Source organism: Anser anser (genome assembly GCF_964211835.1).
Source record: "Anser anser genome assembly, chromosome: Z".
NCBI lineage: Eukaryota > Metazoa > Chordata > Aves > Anseriformes > Anatidae > Anser > Anser anser.
The window spans coordinates 16,451,717-16,472,595 of record NC_139723.1 but is presented as its reverse complement, the minus strand read 5'-3'; the positions used below and the strand labels follow the sequence as shown (position 1 = coordinate 16,472,595).

Sequence of the window (20,879 nt, the reverse complement as noted above, 5' to 3'; positions counted from 1 at the left end):
TCAGATTTCCTATTCCAGAAGAGTTGTTTGCTTTAAAACATAGTTGGATTTTATCTGAAAGAGGAAAAATCAGTCAAAATGCTAGATCTGTGGCATTTTGATTGTCTCCTGGAGAACTACTACATAGCTGTTAGCCTTTCTGGTAAAGACAGAAGGGCAGACATTAGGTCACTTTGCTTTGAAAGTCAGAAGATGTTACAGAATGGGCAACTTGATGATGCCAAGGGTTATCTTCCAAGCAGCATTTTTTGCTGGTAGCTCACCAATGAGTATTGCAAACCAAAGTTTCTGCTTGTGCCCCAGGGAACAACAGTTCAAAGGTAGGTGGCATTTAAAAATGATGTTTCTTAACCCGAGGCACCTTGCAAATATTTTCAATTTCATCCTGCACCTAAATTAATGCTTAGAGACAGCCAGTGCAAATATTCCCTTTGACTTCGCGTTTCAAGACTTAGATGAGCAGTTTTCATTTGATGAGACTGAGTGCTCTTCTGCAGGCTATATGCCACGTTATGTGCTTTTCAGGGATCTGGGGATAATTATGAAGCTAAAGAATTATTTGAAACTAATTTTAAGCAAAAAAAAAATTAAAATAATTATTGTAAATACAGAATGGTCTGATAGTGGTGGGGAGATGTCTTTTAAAAAGGGAGATTAAAAGCAACCCTTCTCTATATTCCATGCAAGACTTTGAAGTCAGATCCACTGGAAACATAGGTTTAAGCTACAAGTAAACCTATAACAGTGTTTTCAGGTTTTATAATCCACAACAGTCTGTGGGGTTTTGACCATATTTACAGTAACTGAATACATTTGTGGGCAGGATATTTTACATCTAACTGTATTTAAAGTTGGCAATGTAATCCATTCCTTCATTCACATATGGTGATAAGATCTGTGAATTTTATAATCATATTGCCAGTAATCACAATTATGGAAGTTATACTCAGAAATAATCATGTAAGGCAGAAATAATTTCCTGTTGTTAACTGAATTTCAACTGGATCTGTATCATTAAAGTTGAAAACAGTAATTAAATACCTTTTCCTAACATTAGTTTCCCTGAATCTCCCCCCCCCCCCCCCTTCTCTTTTTGGGAAGTGCTAAATGAAATGTATTAATACATGCAGAAACAGGTGTTTTATTAAAGGTATTAGGTATGGAGAGTAGAGTTGAATGCTAGACCAGAGCAATGCCCATGACAAAGTATAACCTCAGTATAAAGAAGTCCATTCATTCTGGAATGAACACTGTGAGGAAGAAGAAAAAATGAAAAAAAAAGAGAAGGAAAAAAAATTTTCCTTCAGGGAAAAAAATCTTAATAATGTTAAAGAGGCCATGAATTAAAATGACCTTTCAGATTATGAAAGGGAAGAAATTACTCAGAGAACTGCTTAAAGAAGATGGTGAGGATATCTTAGTAAAACTGAACTAAAGGTAGCTTTTTTTTTAGTGGCCATCTTCCTGTTTCATAACACAGAGTAAGAGATATGTAGATCTTCAAAAACAGTGTTGAACATTTGAATCAGAGCACACTGATTTGGCCCTCTTCCAAGGGCCTGTTGAATTAGAGGGTGGCTATGGGGTAAATATCTTTTATTTTTGGCAGGGCTGATGTTTGATTCATCTAGGGTCTCTGAAAGAGCCAGTGCCAAAGTGCAAAAAAAAACAAACCATAAACAAACAAAAACACCTTGCTGTAACCATTTGAAGGCAAACTGGAAAGTGTAAATATGCAGCATTTTTAAATAAACTTTCAGCATGATTGAACAACCTCCGATGTTCCAGCCCTCTTCAGGGCAGTGTCACTCACATCCTTCACCTGATATTGTATGACTTGCCCATGCAGGAAATTTAAGTGGGGAGAGACATTAGCAAACTACTAGACCAGGGCTACAGAGAGGAACTGATGGGTGAAGAAGCCCTGTATCTCCAGAAGCTCAGAGGAGATCCTCCAAGGGATCTCTTGCCTTTTCAACGTGACCTATCCTGGCAATCTTGCAATGCTTCTTCTTTTTTTTTTTTTTTTTTTTTCCCCAAGCAGTGGCTGCACTTGTGAGCCTGAACTGTCAAGGTTAAGAATACCCTGCTGGAACTCTCAGAAAAAACATAACCCTAACTCCCCAGTGACCAAACCAACAGAAATCCCGTGTTAGTACAGAAAACTCTCTCAGATGTGCATTTTCTTCTTCCTGGTGGGACTCATTTCAGAGTCTAACACTAGTTAAAAGAAAAGACGAAATAGGAAAAATACCCTTTTCCCTCTTTCATCTCAGGAGCACATTGTAACAATTGTAATCCAAGCTGCACCAATTTTGAAAGGATCTTTCTCTCCATGTTCCTTCTACAACTCCTGATCTTTGGTCCCAGATGAACACTGATGCTGTGCTCAGTACTTTGTTGCTAAGTGACCCACACAAAATGTCTGTGCTGGTTTTCCTTCTCTTCAGTGTTTGACCATGATCAAGGAGACCAGGCAGTTAGAAGCTGGATTTCATTCACATGCAAAATTTTTCTGAAAGCATAAGATTATTATTATTATTATTGTTGTTATTATTTTTACTTTCAGGCCCAGGAACGAAATAATTTCCACTATTATAATCTCCAACTTCTGGACAGAGAATTCAGGAGAGTGGGAGCCTGGCTGCAAAGCGGGAGTAGTATGTGGCAAAGGGAAGCAGAACCTAAATACTGACTCAGCGAGCCTTTTGTTATCCTTACCCCCAGAGGTCTAGCTCAATTTTAGTGGAAAGACAAGATCATAAAACTGGGAGGATAGTCAAAGCCCTAATTTCCTTTTCTCGAGGGACAGCTGGTTGATGGATGGCTGCTGAATTTGCCTGTGAATGCCCTCATTTTTTAAAAAAAGCCTTGCACCAGGAATAGCTACTGAGTCAAGGGAGCTAAGTCAGCTTAACTAATGATTTAATGAATTGGTCCAAGGCAGAAAGAGTGGGTGATGAAATCAACCCATAGCATATAATCACGTATTTTTTTTTTAAAGTGGCCTTGACCTTCTTCCTTAAGAATTTCACCTGAGGGGGAATATCGGCTGACATGCCACAGATGAGGCTTAAGTCTGTATTGCAGTACACTGAGCAGGAGCACTGCTGTGTGACCATCACAGGCTTCCTGCTGACCCCAGCGGGAGACAAGTCTGTGGTTCAGCAGGGGAGAGTTACTGAGTGCAGGCTGCAGGTCTTTGCTTGTGTTGTTCGAAGGAGGGAGCGCTCAGACAGTGCCTCAGATGCCAAAGAGGCAGCGACACGGAGCCGGTGTGGCAGAGGGGCAGCAGCCCGCGGGCATGCCTGTAGCCGGGAGATGATGTGTGCTCACAGCCTTAAATTATGCTGAACAGCCATGCCTCTGCCAAGCCAGCTGTAAGCAGTGCTGTGCTCCAGGAGGACCTGAGGATTAAAGGATCATCTGCAATGCAGATAAGATTGTCTTTCAGGGAACCAAAGAAGTCACAGGCAAAGTAGGAGCAGATGCAAGGTCCAGTGGTCAATGGGACTCTTCTGTGGTCTACATAAGAGAAACAGAACAGATACCTGGGTTAATTCCCTAAGCAAATTTATCATTACTATTCCCCTCCCCCCCCCCCTACTTTTTATTAAAAAAGGCAGTGAAGCAAAGCACTGCCAAAATGCATTGTATTACCAGAACATTGTCACAGCATTGCCTTATAATGGGAATTGACATCTGAGCCAAAGCACTATGATTTTCTTCAATAATACATTGCCATAAGTACTTCTCCCTGCGGAGGAGCTGCATCTCCATGATCCCATGACAAAGGAGAGAGTCTGGCACATAGACAGTGTCATCCCGTCTCTGAATCACATGGACCCTTTTAACTAGCAGTAAAAAAAAAAAAAAGAAAAAAAGAAAAAAAAAGCTGAATTTCTTTGATTTTCTTCTTTTTAGGTGTGGGGCACAGCTGTCCAGACTGTAGGCAACAACCACTTGCTCTGATGTGCCATCCCACGCAGCAGGGAAACCAAGCATGGCCATGGGCACATAACTTCTCTCCTTCACTTGGAGCTTTGTCTCGTGCACGGGGAGCACCAGTGTGTGTCTGTGCTGTCATGAACCACTCGCTCATGACGCTGGTCAGACACAAGCACTGCAGAACAGCTTGGGTGAGTGATTGATTCACAGCTGATGCTTTTTGCTGCCGATTCCCTGCTCCGTCAAATTCAGTTGCATCGCCCAAGGTCTCCCTAACACCAGTGTGAAGTGGAGGTAACTTTTCAGTAGTAAAGTTTTATTGCCACACCGCCTTTAATGATGTTGTCTGGCAGCGTGTGAGCACCCCAACTGCGTGGTGATGACTGTAGATTATGATGAGCCAGTTAATATCCAACAGGAGCAGGTGTCTTAGTGCTGACATCCCTGTGAGGACTGGAGATAGAGGCAGCATTTTGGTGTGGGAGGCCTGGAATCCATTCATGTCCCAGAAAAAGCTTGCAGGTGAATTTGGCAGTCAACAGTCTAAAAAGAAGACTCCTGTCAAAGAGCCATTTCTGGGAAGTATAGAAAGAGATTTTTTTTTCTTTCTTTTTCCCCAAGTTTTACACCCACAAGTTCACTAGAGGGGTTTGAAGTTGTATATAACTCAGTGAAAATGGAGCCTTGACCCTTACCAGAAACAGAAATGAGATAACAGCCCTATGCTGAGAGGGAAACCTTTTTTTTCCTGTTTTTTTTTTTTTTTTTTTTTTTTCATGCTTCTCCCAACAAGAGTTTGCAAAAGTTTCTAGAAAAATGGGAAGGCACTATTTTTATATCAGCCTTGCATGCTTTCTTACATATCAGTTCTGTTTTTCATTTAAATTGAAATAATGTTTTATTTATTATGATATCAGACATTTCCTCATAAGCATCAACAAATCTTATTTATAACTTTCTCGTAATATTTTTTTGAAATACATCCTTATATGTCTGACCCAACTTGTATGATTTTTCTGCTCTACCAGCTAGATCCAACAAAAACCATGACAACAGTGTGGAAATACTGTGAGATGAATATGGGTGTTCTTGTATTGACTTAGGCCTCAATGGAAAGCCTACAGGAGATCCTGCACAAATGATATTTTTAAGTTCACTTTGGCAGGTTTGAGAAATTTGGGCAAACTTTGCAAGGCTCTTGCATTCATCCAGCCTGTACTTGAGCTGTATTCATAGTTCTTTAGCTTATAGTAAAAAAATAGAAGGAAAAGTCTGTTCTGAACACAGACTTTTAGAAAATTAGACTAGAATCAAGTCTGCACGGTGAGAACCAGCCTGCCAGAGTATTAATGACCTATTTTCCAAAGAAATCAATGAAAATGAAGTACCTACATATCACCAACGTTCTGGGTATTAGATTTTGTCTTATAGTGCCTTGTAGTAGTGCTTACACAGGTGTGGAACATCTCATTCTTTTCAGAGAGAAACAGGCTGATCTTGGGCTAATTTTCATTGCAGCATAAGCATCAGCGATAAACAAGGGAAAAAAATAACAATTCATTACTGATCGATTTATTTACAGACAAACCAAGTCCAGGGTTGGTAAACAGTGGAAAAAGTATACGATATGTCAAATACAAAGTTCAGCTCCTACCAAAGTGCGTGAGACATTTCAGCTTTCAGTTGATGTTTTAAACACATAGATACATAAAAAAAGATAAAAAAAAAAAAAGCCACAACACCTGCCGATTCCCACATTTCAGATTCAGGCTATTTAACAAAGTAGTTGTTATAATTAAAAGAATATTACATATATATGCATATATATATATATAGATCATTTTGTTTTCTCTCTCAGATTGTTTGCATAATTTCCTCTGCAGGCAGAACTGTGGCACTCACGGGAGGTGGCTGGTAGGTGGCTGGGTCGAATGCCCAGCATGAGTAGGTGTTTTTTTAGTCTAGGTCACTGAAGGACAGCTATGTGGTGGTGTTCCACTATGGTGCTGCTGAGTATGAGTTGAGAGCACCGCACATGTCACCAGGGACTGGGAAGTGGGAAGGGGACCAGGCAGCTGTAACACTGCTCTCTCCTGTTTCAGCGGTGAGAGAAAAAGCCTTGGGATGGGAACAGTTGTTTGCATCCGCTCTAGAGGTCCTCTGTTCCCAGTGCAGGCTCCAGAGGTACCTTACCTGAAGAGTAGAGTAGGCTCCTCCACTATGCAGGAGAGGGGGTCACTGGATGAAAAGCTGCCACAGCAATGCTCCATTGCATAGGGACTGTTATCCTGGAAAGCTCCAACAGAAGTCCTTTACTGCTGCTGGGTGTTTACTTGGCAGGAGGCTGTGGAGCAATCTGTTAAGCAATCACTGCTGTGCATATATGCAATACAAATACAGAGCATTCATAGTGCTGCCTGTGATGCCAGATGTTCACAGCTCTTCTCTTAACTTTTCAGTAAGGGTTTCCCATGCTGTGCAACTGTTTATGGACTTTGCTCACTTGGTGTTTGGTGACTCCTGCTGTGCTGAACTTCTGCTAGGGTCTGAATAGGCATCAGGACAACAGCAGTGTCTTGAGGCTAGCAAATATCCCCCTGGTGCTTATACTGAAAGAGAAAACGTTAAATAAATAAAAAACCCAAACAGACCTTTTCCAAAAAAATTGATCAGTAAAAAATCTGAGATTCTATGGAATTAAAAGGAATTATTTTATAAGTGACTGAAAAAGAAAAAAAAGGAAAAGGAAAATGTGTGGCACTGACTGTGAGTGAGAACAGGGAGCCTGACTCTGCTGGCACAGGGTTTGCTTTGTGCAGAGCAGCGTGGATGCTGCTTCAGCATTGTTACTGCAGATTCCCACCCACCAAGTTGCTCCTGCTGGGTCGTGGACCTCTTTTGCCTTGTCAGACCTTGAGAAATCCCAAAGAGGGGTGGGCTGGGGAGGCTGACGTTGTTTCTGTAAGAACTGCAGCCAACACAAAGCCTTACTACTTACTGCATTCTGCTGGATGTCAGATTTGTGTCAGCTTCAAAGGCAGCTTCAGCTGGAATGGAGTGTCCAGCTGGTGGAAAAGACGGTGGGAGGGTGTGGGTGTGAGCCATTTGTGCTGCATTCGTAATTAGCTGAACAAACTTTCCAGTGTTAATTAAGCCTGTGAATCTGTTTGTGTGGCAGGAAGTGACAGCCATTCCCACTCCATGCCGGGGTTAGCAAGGTGGGGAGGAAAAGGGACCACGTCATGGGGCTGCTGAAGAAAGTGCCTTTGATTTACGGCTGTTCTTCTATGGTTTTCTGCTATTATTGTGCTATTCATTTGCATATATATGTATATATAAATATATGCTGTCCCCAGAGAGCAGAGCTCAGCGCCTGCCCCTCCGCTGCCCTCGTGAGGGAGCTGCAGGCCACAATGAGGCCTCACCTTCTCTGGACTGAACAAACCAAGGGACCTCAGCTGCTCCTAATATGGCTTCCTCTCCAGACCCTTCACCAACTTCATAACCCTCCTTTTGGACACTCTCCAACAGTTCCATGTCCTTGCGGTACTGTGGTGCCCAGAACTGCACACAGTACTCGAGGTGAGGCCGCACCAGCGCCAAACAGAGCAGGACAATCCCTTCCCTCGCCCGGCTAGCCATGCCTTTTTTGATGCATCCCAGGGCGTGGTTGGCTCTCCTGTCCGCCAATGCACATGGTGCTGGCTCATCAACTTGCTGTCAACCACAACCCCCAGATCCCTCTCTGTGGGCCTGCTCTGCAGCACCTCATCCCCCAGTCTGTACGTATAGCCAGGGTTGCTCCTTCCCACGTGCAGAATCTGGCACTTACTCTTGTTAAACTTCATATTGCTGGTGATTGCCCAGCTCTCTGATTTGTTCAGATCCCTCTGCAAGGCCTCACCACCCACAACAGAGTCAACAGCTCGACCCAATTTGATATTGTCTGCGAACTCATGTTGGTTCTGATCAGGTGTTTTCAATAACTCCCAAAATAATCTTCCCCATAATTTTAACAGGCATAAATTTGTCAATTCTCTGGCTTCCACAGATTATATTTGTTTAATATCTAGAACATTTTGTCAACATTGTGAGTTTGATTTTAAATAGCTTTGTACAGTCTGACGGCAAAGTTTTAATATGAGAATGTTTTTCTATTTCTACATCTTGAGTGTTTAACAAAGAAATTCTCTTCTTAGTAAATAAATACATATCTCAGCAATTCAGAGCAGTTTGGGCTTGTCAAAGGTATCTTGAGTCAGATAAAAGGCCTAGGATGTAATGGAGCTGGGAATGTCCCAGCTGTGTGCTACAAAACTGTGCAGAATTCAAATCATCAGCTTTTATGAAAACTCTGGGGATCATTAGCACTTATGACATTGTAAGACAGGATTAACTCTGTTGCAGCCAGTCAGATCTCATCAAGATAAAATAGATGTATTGGGCCAGCTACACAGACAAACAGCAGAACTTGTATTGGCATGATGTTGTTACTGCTTGCTTAGTTTCATCTCAGGTCAGTAAAGACTGCTCGTTCTTATTAAGGCAAGATCTCATATTTCTCATGGCCTGTAAACAAATAAGTCTGCTGGCTGTGTACACTGTTATATGAGAGATGTTATGGCAGCTACATATCATATTTCTACAGTCCTGCTATTCCTGGTCAAGAATAGTATTTATTACAGCTGTACCTGCAACAAACCTCAAGCCTCTTATGTGCTGTAACGAGTGAAGCAGATCTGGAGCCAGTGGAAAAAGGTGAAAACAGTGTCCTCGTGTTCCCATAGCACCTCATCTCCCACTTGTTGCAGGTGTTAATGGCACAGGGAAGGAGGTGGCACAGAAGCACACCTTGAAAGGCAGCTGGGAGACCCAAACACATCTGGAAAAACTTATCCGTTCTCCTTCTTCCTTTCCTCTTTTCTCCCCCCATATGCTCCAATAAAACATTTATTTTCTGCCTGCAGTGAGTACTGTCAGCCAGAGAACTGCAGGAAAATCGGTAATTGCCTGGTTAAATTGTCTGAAGCCAGAGTCATGGTGCAGTGCTGTCCCAGAGACTGTCGGGAGGCATTAAATAAAAGGGAAATATAGGAATAATACACTTCCTTCTGCTTACAAGATATAAAATAGCTGAAGACTCTGGCTTTCAGGAGCAGAAGTCAAATAAGCCTAGCTTAGCGTAGAAAGCTCGTTATTTAGGGTAAAGGGATTTAGTTTAAAGTTCCAGAGGTTGTGATGGTTTTGCTCTCTGATCCCTTAATCTTCTTCCAAAGGATGTTGGAATGAGCTACCTTTCAGAAGGAACTCTTGCAGAATGCTGGAAATGAGATTTCCTTTCAGAGATGCCGTACCCCAATTTAGCAGAACAACAAACATCTTTGTAGTAATGGGCGTTGTGCTGATCTTTTATGTCTGATTCAGAGTTCAGTCCTGATGTTTCTGTTATTCAGCTTGAGCTGTGGCTGGCTGCTCTGTTTTTTTTTTTTTTTTAATATTAATTTTTAATTAAGGAAAATCTTAAGGAGTAAATCTGCCCAAATGCATCATTGGAACTCATATCATGCTTTTTTACAGTGAAGAGGCTAAAACAGACTTTTATGTTAGCTTATGTAATTGCAATAGAGGAAACTTCATGAGTTACTCAGAGATCGTATAGTACAAAGGACTGAATCCAGCTTCAAAGGACAGAAGTTTATCAATACTATCTTTGTAAGCATTGTGACTTTGCTTTGGTATTGAAAAGGGCAGATCATTTTGATATTTGACAATTAGATGTCAAACTGAGAAAAAGTACTGATTGCTAAATGAACATTTCTTTATTTATTTGAGAGGAAGCCTATGATTGACAGAAAGAGAATTAAGCTCACTTTTGCTTTTGCTGAGATCCTTCCATTGTTCCTAGAGATACTGAAGGCACTTAGTTTAGGGACAGCCAAGGACATAGCTATCAGTACCCAGTGGAACACTTCATCATTGGAGAAACAAGGTAAAATTCCATCATGGACAGCCCTGTAGAGCAAGGAAACCTGCAGAAGTTACCCTATAAAGTACTAACTGTAATTTTCAATGATATTTAGAGGCTGAGATAATATTCCCATTTTCTCCTGTACAATTGAACCTCATTCCTTCCTGTTATATAGTTTATAAAAAAATAGTAAAAAAAAATCCTCCCTGGAACTGACACTTCAATTAAGAAAAAAAACCCACAACACACAGCAAACTAGGAAGAGCCATAAATCTGAAATTCAAATACCTCAGCCTGCCAGGAAGTGTGATCGGCTGCATACAAGGGTTGCATCTGCTCTGCTTTATTCCCACCGACAGCAGGCTGCCCACAGAGACCGCACCACCTCCCACTCCTCCTCTTGTTAAGTTGCTGAAATGCTGCCCAAATCCAACAACACAAAATTGTCACTAACACGCTTTTTCAGTGGGGCCCCGTTACCCACTTCAGAAGGGATATTTGTTGCTTCCTGGTTTGGCGTTGCAAGGCAATTCAGGCAGTAGCTTTGGCTGTTTTAACTAGTTTGTTGACTGGCCAGTGCATTCTCAAGACAGTTGGCAGCACCATCACAGACCTCTGCTGTGGTTTGATCCATCCCATCCCTGTGATGAATGAAGATGAGAAAGGAATTAAAGAACTCCTGTCTGGGAAAGAAAATAGCTCCTGTTTCTAGGGGGCTTGTTTTCATTGGTTCTGAAAAATCTATTACTTCTCTCTTTTAAGTAATTCCTCTGTAGAGATGCTATTTTAATAAAGCTCTGCAAAATGGCTGCAGCTAGAGGGAAAAGCATGTATGTGACGGTGGCTTCAAAGGGATATGCTTTTATTATGAGCCTTCCCTGCTCTCCTTCTGATTTCATTTTCTTTTGTGCTCTGTCTCACTCTTGGTTTGTTTCTAAATTTATTGTCTCCCCCTTCTCCCCAATGGAAAAGAGATGTAATGCAGCATCCAATTTATTTGGAAACCCATTGTCTCGAGGGAAATCTGAGCACAAATATCTTGATACTTTATACCAGAGCTTGTTCTGTGGAGGAAGGTGAAAGTACTGTGCGTGTGGGATGTAACTCTTCCCGTGTGGAGTGTATCCGACAGGCTGCAAGGTTTGTTCTCCTCTTGTAACTGCCTTTTTAATAAAGTTAATACCTGTCTGTGGTGAGGATTGGGTGTATCTTTCAAAGGAGGCCCCGCTGCGCAGCTGTGAGTTAGACAACGAACAACTGTGAAAGACATCATCCTTGGCAGCTGGCTGGAGCGGGAGTGAGCCATAAACCCAATGTGAGGCTGATCCTCTACGTGTTGAGCACGGTGGTACTGCGGGATCTTGGGTTATTGTGGTCCTATGGCTTGATTTGCTGGCTCAGTTCATTGCTGTTGGCTCACGAGCATTTCACGTGTAACCAACCGTGCAAAGCAACTGGGGTGAGAGTGGAGGGAGAAGCAACGGTAAAGTCTCATGTGCTTGTCTGTGTCTCCTTATGGTACTCTCCTGGTGCCCACTTCTGAATGTGGAGGGCCTGGAGAGCAGTGGGTGCAGCAGGATTTAACATCCCTGCTGGAGTTTCTGGTCCTCTGACACCCTGCACAGATCCCCACCAGATCTTTGGGGTCCCTGCCTCATTCCCCTGGTATCCATGAAGCTGTGACCAATCTCTCCCTTGGCCAGAAACCCACCCCACTGGGGAGGATGTTGGAAGCCTTTAATCAATGGTGGGGAGTGATGGGAGGGATTAGCTGCAGGGAAATTCTCTGTTTTGCTGAGCATTTTGAGTTGAGCATCCAGGAGAAATCAAAATGACAGCTTCTGCTGTGCCCACGTGGAGGGCTCTTAGCCATTTCTTTTGCTGCCTGCAGGGAGAAAGAGGCTGCAGAAAGAGAGCCAAAAAATCTGGTCTGGTTCTCCTGCTGATCTCCCATTCTCCCTTAAGGGAGAGAGGATTTCACAGATATTAGAAAATAACAAAATCCCTTCCCAAATCATGAGAGAAGTGGGAATGACAACGTTTATCCTTGTGAAACAAATGCCAGGCTTAACTGCTGTCTGCAGTCAGCATGCTACACCTGCTGAGCCCTGCGCTGCCCATTTCCAGGAGGTCCCAGGGCAGGCTGAGGGGCAGGACACAGCCCGAGGGAAGCAAATGCACCTCGCACACAGCTGGAGCAGTTTAGTGAGCTGATTATTACGGTATGCTGATGTGCTGCAGAAGCCTGATGTGCCTAGGCAAACAAGCGTTAAGGCAGAATGGTGTGGAATTGACAGTTCTATATATTCACTTGCATCTTGATCAGCCCCCAATTTTTCCCCCCTTTGCTTTCTATTTTTATATGCATAGTTCATTCTTGAGAAGTAGCCTCTTCAATGCAAATAAAAATCTAAATCAGAGACAACAGGCTGCTTTGTGTGAATCTGTAATTCAAATTGCTGCTAGGGCATGGAAATGTCATGGGTTCTTTCTGACAGACTGCATCTGCTTTGTGTTAATCCTATCAAGATCCATCTACCCATAAAACAGGTCTCCCTCCACTGCTGGAGGAATGCAACAAAGGCTGACAAAAATAAGGGAAGGGTCATCTGCAAAAGTGTACTTTAAGGGATTTCGGATTTCTGCTTGCTTTCTAACCAACTGACATGAGATGTTTTGGAGCAGTGGTGCTTGGTGGGATTTTTCAATGCACATCGTTGAGGCCAGCACTTAATAACCATGCATCAGGCTCCCTATAAATAGGATTAGGATAAACATCCTCCACAGTGCCTCCCAGAAGTTGCAAAATGTCAGCCTTAGTTTCTGAGATTTTAATATATATATTATAATGGAAGATTCATATTTTTCCTGTTCCAGCCAGGAATTTGTGCTTGTGCGCAAATGCAGTAGGTCAGGCATGCCTCAAGATGCAGCACTGCAGCATCCCCACGTCTATACAATATACAGGCTGGGAAGGAAACAGTTTCAGGGGTAGGCAATCCAGTGAGAGGTAGAGGTTGATCCAGAAGGTGGCTTTTGGATGATGATGGCAGGCTGAATGAGCCCAAGAGACACTGCAGGTGTCATGATGGAGGAGCCTGAAGAAGAGACTCTGGGAGTAAAGTGAGTGGTGTGCAGATCAGAGGTTTGTTGGTGAAGGTAGTTAATAAGAGATGAGTTATGGAGCTGCTCTGGGAGAAAAGGAAGATGTGTATTCATCTCATATAACAACATGTCATTTGAGTATTATGTTTTAAAGCTTGGAAATGTAAGCATGTTTTCATTCTCCAGATAAATCTGGGCCTTCTCATCTTCCACTGTCTTTCATTTCTTTTCTCCAGAAGAAAACCACTTCACAGCACCCTCAAACATCCCCTTCTTGTGACAGAAAGTGTTTGTGTCAGTGTACATGTCTATGGGACAGTAATCACTAGATAATTGACTTTGGAAAGTCATACAAACAAGCCAAATTCTTTGTCCATTCGTAGTTGCAGTTATTCAGTATGTTCTCCAAGAAATCCATAAAGAAGCCTTTTCCTAGTTTCCAGTTTAGTAATTCGTGTCCTACAAAACAAATAAAGCAGAACTAGACATTCTTTACAGCAATTTATGCCCTGAAAAATATTCATGACAAAATATATTGAGCAGACATACAAACATCTGCCTTCTTTCTCATGTTCATCTACTGTGCAAAAATACATAATTATCACTATTTCTTTCCCCTCCCCTTCTTTCTAATTTTCAGCATGTATTCATACATAAATGCATGTGTATGCTTTTAAATAATCATTTTTTTTTTCCTAGGCATCCTCCTATTCTCCTTCCAAAAGCATCCTTCCATGTTTTCCTCTTAGGTAATTAGGTACTTTTCCCCAGGTTTTCACCACTTTTTCACGGAACGATATCTCTGTTCCAGAGCTGCTTCTTTTAGTCAAGATGAGCCAAGTCCTTTGCAGGATTCCAGGTCTCTGCTGGCCTGGCTCACCTGAGCTGGTCTGGGAGGCATTCATGTTATCCTATCAGGAGGCACACTTCTGTTTTCAAAGCTGCATCCACAGGGACACGTCTTCACGAATTTTGAACCCTGAACCTTCACACCTTTCTCTTTTTCACAAGGCTGTTTTCTTATTAGCATTCTTCTGTATGCTCAGCATTATTCTCTGCTAAACCCATCAAGGTACCCCGCTGGGATGAGAAGAAAACTACATGGGCACCAGCTACTCCTGTAACAGGGCCTCAGTGCCAATTTAAAGATAATTACCTTCATATAGATGCATACAAATAAATTCTGAAGCAGTTTGTTGAAATTTCGATGTCCAACTTCTCAGTATCACTTCAATGCATTAGAGCTAGTGTAATCAATTTTCCTGTGCACATTGTCCGCATGTTTTTTAACACCAGGTTGTTATCTTCTTATTATTTTGCATTTGTAACTGCTATTCAACATAAAATTCATTCAGACTGATCTCAACTGCCTTTAGGAAATCAGCTATATGCCTCTTTTTATTTATATATTTTGGTGAAAGCGCATGGAAGGTCAGCATTCTTTTTCCTTAGCTGCCTGAGAGCACAGACGTTTTCCTCTTTAGCTATGAACGTGGCATCTCTTAAAAATATACATAGACCTAATTAAATTATGCTTCCCTTAGGCTATTCAGACAATGCAAAATGAATATTAATCCCCTTTCTGCATCTTCAGCCCGCCTACCCAGTCTAATCAAACAGTTATTTTGCTCTAACACCAGGTTTGTATTCTCTCAACAAGATACATGTACATCCTAACACCCTGGGAGTCATTAAAGCTTCTTGCAAAATGCAAAAATGTGAAGCCCTCCTTCTAATGTTTTTTAATTATCTCCTGTGCCATCTCATCTTGCCCAACATTTAGCTCTATCAAAGCTCCAAACCCAGATTAAACTGGGTGATCCTGCTCCCCGTCACAGTCGCAGTCACGGGGCGATTGTTGTCTCCCATTGACTTTGTATTTTAATTGGTATCTTGTTATTAACAGCTGAGAGTGCAACACACTGAAAGGAATGTAACTGGATGACTAATATTTATTCATGCAAGAGGGGGAAGGAAAACAACTTAATCCCCAGACTTCCTGGCATTCCTGTTATCTCATAGTTTCTAATGTTTTCTACCAAAAGGATGTAGAAATTAGCCTCCAAAAGGAGAATACTTTTGGATATCTGAATCTGTAAACTTCACTTTCTCACTTTGGTTTTATTTAGAAGGCCCTTTTAAAAATAAGACTAGGAAAATGAGGTTGAACAAATATGCCAGAGTCTTGGGTTTTTGCAGATTGTATTTTCATTAAGTTAAATACTTTTTAGTAGTCCTGGAGAAAAGGGAACCAATTTCTTTGTCTTAGCAAGTGCCAAAGGCTTCTATGTGCAGACAACAACCACTTGGTTTCACTTTTCAAAACCATACACATTGAAAAAATCATTAGCATACTTGCAATACATTTCTACAGACACGGTGGGTCTGCAGAAAGATCATTATTAATCATCATGAACACAATTAATGAAGAAATTTATCAAAAAATGTACATGTAAGTTAGTGGTCCTATCTGGCCCTAATGAGTTCATGCTGAACCTAAAAGACCTCCTTATCGTATTGAATTTCTACCTGATTAGGTATAAACTATGCTGTGGGTGAGGGCACCCTCCTCTGTAACACTTCAAGAAAACAGTAGCACCAGTAATACACTGAGGAAAATTCGTTCATTTTGAATAGTCATAGTATTGCACTAGGTTACTCTTAGGCCTTTTTTTAGTTAGTCACTTCCTGGATACTACATTTTTGAATTGAATTATTACATATATATTGAATTATTACATATATTATTACATATATTGAATTATTACATATTAAATCATTGAATTGATTCATATACAAAATACAGTCAGTTTAAAGAGTTTGTCTTTCATCTCATGCAAACAATTATAATGAGCTCTTTGTCCGTGTGTTTGTACATTCTTTCATCTGTTGTCCCCCAGTAGTTTTGCAGAATTTTAAACTAAGTTCATAGACACCTACTGGTGTACCAAAGAAAATAAATTCCTGCCAAATGAAGGGGAATAGGCCAGCAGCGCATGCTCCACTGAGAAAGGGCGCAGGAAGACTCTGTTCTTATGGGGAAAACTGTGTGAAAGAAGTATGTAAATGCACAAAAAGCCTGAAGCAGAGATTTCATCTGAAGGCCCAAGAGCCAGATGGAAATCTGCAGAGTATCAGGTTTAGTCAGGACCTCTACTCATCAAACCATTCATAGGTTTGTAGGGGATGGGTTCAAGCCCTGAGGGGGCCTTGCTTTGGTGCTGTGTGTGGAAGGCACCCAGCCCTAAAGGATGCACCTGCCTATCTGTGTCTCTTTGCTTTAAGCACTTAGCTTCCCCATTCTGCTCTGCTTTGTCTGATGAATCTGGAGTACAAACAGAGATCTTGAGCTCTGTGGCTGCCTTTGAAAGGTGGCGCATTAAATGGCACACCAGAGGCAGCCATGAAGCTACACCATGCCAGAGGGAGACAACAGCAGTGGGGCAGCAGGGAAAGACAGGAGCTGTTTCCAGAAGCTGCCCATTATTAACAGAAGTGCTACTGCAGACTTGTATTTGAGAATGAGAGCATCTGAGGTGGGATCCAGGAGGATTCTGCCCGCATGGCTGCGAGGCCAGAGGTTACAGGTTGCTGTCAGAAGATATGAGCCAATAAAAATTTTAGTGTTAGCTGAGATTGTTTTTGCCTTCTTGTAAGCTTTTTGTTTCCTAGAGGTCTGTCTAGGAATATGAGGTGAGCTTTCTCCCGGTATTCATTGCATATATCTCTCCTTGCACTTTTTTTCTTCAAGGCTTTTTTTTTTTTTTTTTTTAACTCTCTCCTCTCTTTCTTCCTTCCTCTCCCCTGGATATGTCTCCGAAGTTGACCCTGCTTTGAGAGAGGGCTAGAGCAGACACCCTCCGGAGTTCCTTTCCCACCCACCTTATTTGATGGCTTTGTTATTTTGTGTTGAAAGAATTTTTACTGTTCTGAGATCAGAAATCAGCTGGAAACATTGGCAAGAAAGTTGGGAGAAGTGGAAGTGGCCACCAAGCAACAGACAGCTGCTTTTATGCTAGTGCAGCATGGTGAGAGTTTTTCATGTAGATATAAAGTAGAGGGCAGTTTTCTGGCAGCGATGGGGAAGGCATGTCCCATGTGAAATGATGACTTTTTCCAGGTGGGGAGAGCTCTTGGGAAGGGTATTTGGTGAGAGCCCCAAAACATGAGCCACATCGTGGTTAATCTCATGCGCATCCTGGGAGCTCTCAAAAGATGAAGGAGGCCGGGCTGCAGCTAAGTACCATGGGAGATGGCCACCACACTCTAGATCAATATTGGTAAATTCTCAGCTTTTCCCACATCACCCAGACTAGAAATGTCACCGAGATGTTTGTGACCAAAGGAGGCTTCTTTTTAGTCTGCAGATAGTGGGACAACTGCTGTTTCCATAAGAGCAAATTGGGGTTAAAGCAACTGAGAACAAGAGAAAAGTTTTATGAGTAAGCAGCAGGAGGGATCGTGTCTGCTGTGTCACATAAATGATGGTAATGCCAGGGCCAGTTATGAAAAACTGACCATCTCCTTATATGCTACTGGAAATTTGTCATAGGGAACCCAGGGGAGTTGTAAAGCAAAGGTACCCTTACCCTTGATTATATTAAAACATGCACTAAAATCCATATTGTATGGAGTCTCTAGGGAAGGCCCTAATAATGGGTTGCAAAGCACATGTTCAAAAAAAAAAAACACAACAAGAAATCCAAAAAAAAATAATGAAGAAAAAACAGTCATTTCTTTTGGAACATAAAAGGACAGAAGTAGAAAAAGGAGACCTAGAGAGCTGGGCTTATGCACACATGCTAACAGACATCACAACCCAGATTTTTGAGGTTTTATTCTTTTCTTTGAGTTTTATTAAAACTCATTGGCACATTTCAGCATTGCCACTGTCAGGGACTGACAGTCACATTTCTGTGTTGAATACTACCTTTCAAACAGCAACTTCATTGTTTTAAAAACATAGAAACTTCTTTCTTTCCTTTGCATGCTAGTGTAATTAGCTCTGTATGAATCTCAGGTTGCTGACTGCATTCACTTCAGAGAAGCTATGGAGTGTTTCACTGGGCACAGAACCAGTCCTGGCATCTGTGAAATTTTCCCTGCATCCCACTGCAATGATTTTCCTCCCAGCAACTAATTCAGTGAAGAATTGCTCCTGCACAGAAAGTTAATACTTTCTTACTGATGTCATTGATACATACAGGAAGGTTCTCTGAGGCACCGACAAGAATTTTATTTTGAAAACAATAAGAAAAAAATCCATCCCTAGATCTTAAGAAACTGCTACACTCTCTGAAATTTCACAGTTACAGTGCAGAACATCACAGGCAAAATCTCTCCATTCATTCTAGCTGTACAAAAGACTGGAAAACAGGATTTAATCTCCCTGACTCATAAGTAACCCAATTGAGCCCTTGCAGCCTCAGCAGGGTGTGTGAGGACATCTAGAAGGCAAATAGATAGTTCGCTGCTGTACTCTGGCATATGAACAGGCACTGAGGAAATGATCAGAAGGAGAGATGAAATGGAGGAACAGTTGGGTGGCACACAATGGATTAGCTACCAGCCTAGCTGGCACGTCACTGCAGCCGGAGCTGTCACCCTGAGCTGCTGCATCTCCTCAGCTGTGCACAGGGGACACTAGTTGTAGACGGGACTGGGCTGTGAAGGTCGGGCACCCCAATTCTGTGTGAAGGCCTGATGTCCTGTGCGATAAGCCCACACAAATGGCAGGTGGTACTCTATGGACACCATCCGTTGTGCCTTCCCTTCCCATCTCCCCATAAGTCTGCTGACAATTCATACTGATATGCTATTGAGGAAAGTGAAAAAAATACATCAAATTACTGAATAAAAAAAAAAAAATGTGAAAAAAAATTACCTTGTATTTTCAGGCTGCAGCAAACAAACTCATGGATGGCACTGCAGTTGCAAGCACTTTTGCCTGCTCACTTGTAAGGGCACCCTGGAGACTGCAGAGTGCTTTCTACAAGTAGTCAAACATATGCCTGCTCAGACCTGGGCTCCTGCGAGGAAAGGAGGGAGAAAGGAGCAGAAACAGGGAGGTCTAAGTCTCAAACTGCTTAATCACTCTTCTTTGGTGGTGTGTGTGTATGTGGAAATCCACAAAACCACCAGAATTTATCTGCCTCAGTCCCTTTTTTTGGGCAAAGTGTCAGACAGAGGTGAGTCTTGGCTTAAATTTTACATTCAGGCATGTGATATGTCAGGATCTGTGCCTTGAGCACTGGCCTCAGTTGCTCCCTGAGGTACCAGGAACCATTCTCAGGACAATTCTCATTCACATCACCCTTGGAGGTGGGTGCCAGCCATCCCAAAGCACACTGTGGAGTCTGAGACACAGTGAGCCTGCCTGCTTACCTATTTGTCATCCCAGTTTGCCATCCCAGTACGATTCACAGCCAGGCTAGTGAGTCTGGTTTGGAAGAGCATCGCTCTTAAGTCTTTCTGCTCATGCCCAGACCTGGCTGAACCGAGGCAGGGGATGATCCTGTGTGCAGCTCCGAGGGGCAGTAGCCATCAGTGTGTAGAAGTGCTGAGCAGCTGGGGAGAAACTGCCTTACCTGGGACAGCTGTGCCAGGAGCAGCACATCTGGCTGTGGCTATCAGCTCTTCCAGGGGTGGCTGGGAACTTCTTAGGGAAGTCACGTCATTCTGACAGCAGCTTCTGCTATGCAGAAAGCTAGGACCTTGCTTTTTATCCAGCTTGTTTGAAAACAAAACAAAACAAAACAAAAAAACAGAAAAAAAAAACCAACACACTCCTGCTCTTTCATTGATGTGTTCTCACCTGCGTCTTTCCCGCCTGGGAGTGTGTGTCAGTAACTGGGCGGATATGAGGAGAAACCTCATTGTATCGGCAGGAGTGGTGACATGCAGTCTTTCTGAAGGGGCAGAATCGTGTTTGTTGATTCCAAGTTTGTCCTTTCCAGCTAGAAAATAAATCAATCTCATGCTGTGTAGCTCTTGAGGTGAGACACTTCATTGTAATACATGAATGCAACTTTATATATGAAAATAGCATACCTTGAAAATCAATTTCATGCCAAAACGGTGTGTTGATCATTTTTACCTATTATATTTGTACTTAACGCACTAAAGGCCAAACCACACTATGTAATTTGGCAGACATCGGTCTACTGCATGTGCACATAGCCAGTTAATTATATATTGTAGTTTGCAATGCTAAATGTACTGTTCAGGTCACGTAAGTGCTGATAGTCTTTGTTACAGGCTGCAGGATGGCATTTGTATTACAAGATTAAGATTAATCCACAAAATTAAGACAGGTTCACAACTGCAGCAATTGGTTTTGAAATGATTTATGGGGAATGTATTATGTCATTTCCCCCGGTAATGATATTGTACCTCCTTCCTTTATACTGCATAAAATATTTCAGGGCAGGGTGTGTGAAGGGGGTTATACCATTACTGTGTAGCATATCTTCAACAAGAGTAAGAAAATCATGGTGAAACTGATAGGCTCATGGTTGTCGGGCTGGGAAACTGTCTTGCATGCAAGAAGAAAAGGAGCCCATATGTGGCATTCTTGAGTAAGAGGACAAATCTGCTATTTAACCCTTCACTGCTTTATCAACAGTTCGCTGTCTCTTCAAACTTTGCTCTCTGCTCCTTAAAAGGAGTTAAAAGCATATACTTTAGAGGTATATGCCGTCCGTCACTGCAGTGCCTTCTTCCTTCTTGCCTGCAGGTATTCATCATTTTACAAAGCTAGAAGCCTCGAACTAATGACTTTGGAATATTAATGTGAGAAAACTCCAGAGACCTCCTCGGAATTAAATGAGTTCTCCGGGATGATCAATCTGCAGGTTTC

At 42.2% G+C, this 20,879-nt stretch overlaps 1 long non-coding RNA gene across 1 annotated transcript; it reads right to left on the bottom strand.

The window, feature by feature from the left end:
• Positions 1-2,007: 2,007 nt before the first annotated feature.
• On the bottom strand, positions 2,008-10,306 carry LOC310889073. The gene is made up of 3 exons (XR_014576358.1): positions 10,205-10,306; positions 6,142-6,557; positions 2,008-3,525 (listed from the first exon to the last, which is right to left on the bottom strand). It is a non-coding gene; the product is annotated as an uncharacterized lncRNA (long non-coding RNA).
• Between the last annotated feature and the right edge of the window lie 10,573 nt (positions 10,307-20,879).